The sequence below is a fragment of the Bacillus rossius genome, chromosome 1 (assembly GCF_032445375.1).
Source record: "Bacillus rossius redtenbacheri isolate Brsri chromosome 1, Brsri_v3, whole genome shotgun sequence".
Lineage (NCBI taxonomy): Eukaryota > Metazoa > Arthropoda > Insecta > Phasmatodea > Bacillidae > Bacillus > Bacillus rossius.
This window is the reverse complement of record NC_086330.1, coordinates 194,458,907-194,464,906: the sequence shown is the minus strand read 5'-3', so window position 1 is coordinate 194,464,906 and position 6,000 is coordinate 194,458,907.

Below are 6,000 nucleotides of genomic sequence, written 5' to 3'. Positions count from 1 at the left end.
CAGCGAGGAGTAACTGAAGTGCTGTGGAGAGTACTTACTTAAGCGATGCACTCAAGAGTATCTGAGGCTGTGCAACGAGGATAAACTGTGGTGCTGCTGTGAGGTGTAACTGAGGCGCTGCAGCGAGGAGTAACTGAGGCATAGCAGCGAAGAGTGCTGAGGCCTTTGGGGTGAGGGGTACCTGAGGTGCTGTGGTGAGGAGAAACTGAGCTGCGACGAGGATCTTTCGCGTTATCGATAGTAAGTACTGATGCTCTGTAGCGAGGAGTAACTGGTGCTTTGTCGCTACAGCGAGGATGAATTGGCACCATGGTGCTGTGGTGCTGAGTAACTGGCTCTTAGGTGATGCGCCAAGTAGTAACTGAGGTGCTGCATCGAGGAAAATCTGAGGCACTGCAGCGAGGATTAACATGGGTGCTGCAGCGAAGGGTAACTAAGGCAGTGCTGCGAGGAGTAATGAGGAGCTGCCACGAGTATTAACTGAGGTGCTGCGGTGAGGAGTAACTCAAGCGCTGCTGCGAGGAGTAACTTCCGCTGTGGTGCTGCGGCGAGGAGTAACTGGCTCTGTGGCGCTGTTTCAAGGAGTAACTGAGGTCGCTTCAAAGAGGAAAAACTGAGGCACTGCATCGAGGAGCAACTGAAGCCCTGCGTTGAGGTGTAACTGAGGTGCTGTGGTGAGGAGGAACTGAGGTGCTGCGGTGAGGATTATTTGAGGCCCTGCGGACAGGAGTATATGAGACAGTGCTGCGATGAGTAACTGAACTGCTGCAAAGAGGAGCAATCGGGGCAGTGCAGCGAGGCGCAGCCGTGAGGAGTGCTGATGGGGCTTTGCAGTGAGGGATAACTGAGGCGCTGCATTGAGAAGGAACTTTGGAGCTGCGGCAAGGAGTATCTGTGGAATTGTGGCAAGGAGTAACTGAGGCAGTGCGGCGAATATTAACTGAGGAGTAACTGGTGCTGTGGTGCTGCAGCGAAGAGTAACCGAAATGCTGCAGCGAAGCGTAACCGAAGCACTGCAACGAGGAGAACATAGGCGCTCCACCGAGGAGTATCTGACTGAACTGTTGCAAAGACGAGCAACGGAGGCAGTGCAGCGAGGAGAACTTAGGTTCTGCAGTGAAGAGTAACTGAGGTGTTGTGTCGAGGAGGCACAGATGTGCTGCAGAAAGGAGGTACTGATGTGCTGTAGTGAAGAGGTACTAATGCACTACAGCGATGAACAACTGTGGCGTTCGGCGATGAGTAATTAAGTCAGTGCGGAGAGGAGTAATGTGGAGATGCGGCGAAGATTAACTAGGGCACTGTTGCGAGGACTATCTGTTGCTCTGCGGCGAGGATAACTATGGCTATGGTGCTGCGGGGAGTAGTAAGCAGTACTGTCACAGTGCGGCAAGCAGTAACTGAGATGCTGCATTGAGGAGCAACTGAGTAAGTTGAACGAGGAGTTACTGAAATACTGCGGCGATGAGTAACTTAGGTGCTGCGGCGAAGTGTAATTCAGGTTTTTGACGATGAGTATCTGAGGTAGTGCAGCTAGGATTAACTGATGTGCTTCGGCGAGTGGTAACTCAGGGACTACAGCGTCTAGAAACTGTGGTGCTGCTACCAGGAGTATCTGCGGAAGTGCAAAGAGGAGTAACTGGTGCTGCAGTGAGGTGTAACTGAGTTGTTGCAGCGAGGTATAACTGAGGCGCTGCGGCGAGGAGTAACTGAGGCACTATGGTGATGAGATATTGTACACTGCGGCGAGGAGAAATGAGGTGCTGTGGTGTATATTTAACTGAGGTGCTGCAGCCTGAGTACCGAGAAGCTGCGAGGAGGAATAACTGGCGCTGCGGCGAGCAGGATCTGTGCTGCTTTTGGGAGGATTAAATGATTTGCTTTAGTAAACAGGTACTGATATGCTGCATCGTAATGTAACAGTCTTGGCAGCGATGAGTAACTGAGACAGTTTGGTGAGGAATGATGAGGAGCTGGGCTAGTATTAGTAAAGTGCTGCAGCCAGGATTAACTGAGGTGCTGCAACGAGGAGTATTTGAGGCACTGCGGTGAGAATTATCTTATATGCTGTGGTGAGGATTAACTGAGGCATTGCGGCGAGTACCTGTAGTGCTGCAGCGAGGTGTAACTGAACAGCTGAAACAACGAGCATCTAAGGTATTGCAGCGAGGAGCAACTGAGACGCCGCAGCGAGAAGTGACTGGCCTGTGGTCCTACGGTGAGGAGTAACATAACTGCTGCATCTTGGAGCAAATAAGGCAATGCAGCGAGGAACAACTGAGGTTCTGCAGTGAGGAGTGTTGAGGCCTTGCATTGAGGAGTAACTGAGGTGCTGCATTGAGGAGGAACTGTGCCACTGCACGGAAGAGTAATTGGTGCTGTGGTGCTGCAGCTAGAAGTAACTAAGGCGCAGGGGCGAGGAGTATCTGAGGCATTGAAGTGAGGAATGTCTGAGATGCTGCTGTGAGGTGTAATCGTGGTTCTGCGGGGAGGAGTTATTGAGGCTGTGCTGCCAACTAGTATTTTTGGCACAATTTTAAATTTGAATTTTATAAAGAAATGTCACCAGTCATTATTTTGCTGCAAGAACTTAAACTTGGACCTCCTACTGTGCAGTCCAGTTTAATATTTGTCAGACCTGCCTCCCTAATTTTTTCCCAGCCCTAGATCCGATTTTGCAGAGTATTTTGGGAGTCAGAATTTGTATCATTTTATTCCCGCCTTGGCGTACAAACGTCACTTTTAATTCGCCTCTGACCATTACAAGAACTGCTATGTCCTGCAAGCTCTCAGGACAGGCTGCTTCTAAGACCTCCCCTGATGTGAGCACTTCAGGACATGATCTTGAGTAATTTTCACGAATGTACAGTCTTGACTCCAGGCTCAGTAGAGCCTCGTTCCCACTGTCATCACAGTTTCCACACCCCACCCCCTCCAGCCTTTCCTGGGAACACTGGTCAGAGCACTGACCGGCCACTAACCCTGGCCAGGGTTGGCCTGTACTAAGGCCACGACTCTAGTCCCAAAAAGGGCATGCTCATGCCACCTAGTGGCAGTTTTGCGAATCACTTCCCCTGGGTGTTTGAATGCCCACTAAACGCCTACCCTCTGGCATCTCCCACAACAACCAGTAGCCCGTAGTTCCTTCCCAGGCCACCAGAGTGCTGGCCTAGTCCGCTACATAAGCCCCATGCCTTAGCTGTCGACCTCTACTTGGTTCAGACACACCTCAGTAGGTCGTGCTGACATCGGCCACTGCCACCAATTTCGAAATATCGAAGTCATTATTTCTCGACAAGCCCCTCGGTAATCTTCGGAACCTTTCGGTCCGGAAGCCGAAGCCTCCTCCCTTTCTTTTGTTTAACTTCACCTTTTAATTACGAGTCGCTGCCGCCCTAAATTTACTGCACGCCGTGATTCTGGACTGACCACTCCGTATCTCCATCATCAGGACGTCTCTCCGTTTTTCTTTTAAGATGTAATCAGCTAGAGAAGGGATATGATTCTCACATCTTTAGTGATTAACATTTAGTCAGTCCGTGTAGGTCTACCTCGTAGGAGTAGTCATGTTTTATTGATCATAATATATTAATTTTTTTTAATAATGGAAACGTCCGCGACAACCGCGAGTTCGCGAGCCCGGCACCCGGGCTGATCCTGGAAGCCATCTCCCTGTATGGCGTGTTTTGACAACCTGCAAGCACCTCATACACTAGCGGATATGCTCGCCGACTTGGCTCGGCGAGCATATCCGCTAGTGCATGGGCTGGTACAGCCTCTGTCCGACCGGGCATGCTCGGCTCGCTGTCGGATGAAAATTCCCTCCGAGCTGAGCCCCGGACCGAGCATATCCGCCAGTGAGTGGCAGGTCCCAAAATGCTCGCCCCGAGACCACAGTGAGTGTGCTTGCTGTCTGTTGTTGCATTATCATGTCTTCTAATTATGATAAAGTTTTTTTGGGATGAGTTCATAAATTTATATCGCACTCTTCGACCCGTGTGGGATTTAGGGAGTAACGAATATGTCAATAGGCATATCAAACGAGAGTGCCACGAACAGCTAGTGAAAAAAAACTAGGGAAATGTTTCCAGACGCCGACAAAAAGTTGAATATTTACGTGCAAGCATTCGCGTGAACTGCGAAAAATTAAAAAATCCAAACAAAATAATCCGCCAAACAGTACAATGCTCCTTTCAGCCGTTATGTAAGTACAACACCGACTGTCTTTATAGACAGATACGAAAATGCTTGTGTAGTGTGTGGTAGCGGCCATGCGCCGAGCACGCTCGTCGAGCCAAGTCGGCGAGCATATCTGCTGCTTTACTCCCCGACCATCATCGTAATAAGAAGACATTTTCTGCCTATTTTGTCGACTGTCTGTGAATCAGTCCTGAACATATACGTTTCGGATCTGTTCACAGACAGGGTCCCACACCGGACAGATTCCAAGTACCGGACAGCTTCCAAGTACCGAACAGTTTCCAAGTACCGCACAGTTTCCAAGTACCAGAGAGTTTCCAAGTACCGGACAGTTTTCAAGTACTGGATAGTTTCCGAGTACCGGACAGTTCCCAATGAATGGACAAGTTTCCAAGGAACGAACAAGTTCCCAAGGACCAAATGCTGAACTGACCACTCCACCCTCGAGTCCTTCCTCCATCAATGGAGACGACTAAGGCGCCCGGACACCTCGTTAGCAGCATAACTTTGGCCAGGCATCGTAAAACTTACAGTTCTTCAGTTTTTTACATCTTCAGAATAACATTAGGCCATGATGTTGAAAAGGAACTGAACCTGTTTAAAGTTGTGAATTTTATTTAAATTGTGTTATTGATGAATGAAATATTCCTATAAGGGCCGGCCCATTCTCTTATAATATGACTTTAAACCCATGGTATATATATTTGTTAATAAACTTATAAAATATATCATCTTACTGTGAAAGTAATCAAAAGTATAATAAAACAGAGATACTAATATCTAGACGAAATCATTATTTTGCCTTCTGAAACTAAAATATCCCCTAGTTACCCCCGTCATCAAGAGAGAGTGAAGTGTAACAAAGTAATAACATAACTTGGGTTTACTATGTTATGACTGAAGAGGTGTAACAAAGTGCTTCGATGATAAGTAACAGAGGTACTGCGGCGAGGGGAAAATCTGGTGCTGCAGTGAGGATTAACTGAGGTGCTGTGACGAGTAGTAACTGGCTTTATGGCGAGTAGGATCTGTGGTGCTGCGGCGAGTATAAAAGGAGGCTCTGCCACGATGATTAACTGAGGCGTAGCGGCGAGGAGTAACTGAGGCGCTGCATCCAGCAGGATCTAAGCAGTGCGACGATTAGTAACTGTGGTGCTGTAGTGAGGAGAAACAGAGGCACTGCAGCGAAGAGTAACTGAGGTGCTGCAGCGAGAAGTAACTGAGGCACTGGGGCTTGGAAAACTGTTATGCTGTGGCGAGGAGCAACTGAGGCGCTGCATGAGGATTAACTGAGGTGCTGCGGCCAGGAATAACTGGCGCTATGGTGCTGCAGGGAGGAATTATTGATGCTGTGGTGCTGCGGCGAGGAGTAACTGTCGCATTGGTGCTATGGCGAGGGGTAACTGAGGTGCTGCACCGAGGAGAAACTGATGCAGTGCAGCAAGGAGTAACATAAGTACTGAAGCGAGGGGTAACTGAGGTTTAGCGGTGATGGGTACCTAAGGCAGTGCGGCGATGAGTACCTAACTGATGCAGTACGACGAGGAGTTTAGAAAAGCTGCGGAGAGGATTACCTGAGGCACTGAAGCAATGAGTAACTTTGGTCTTGCACCGAGGAGTAACTGAGGTGCTGAGGAAAGCAGTATCTGTTTCGTTGCGGCGAGGAGGTACTGATACACTGCAGCTAGGAGTTACTGAAGCACTGCGGCGATAAGTAACTGAGGCAGTGCGGAACTTTAAGGAGCTGTGGCGAGGTTTAACTGAGGCACTGTGGCCGTGATTAACTTAGGCAATGCGGCA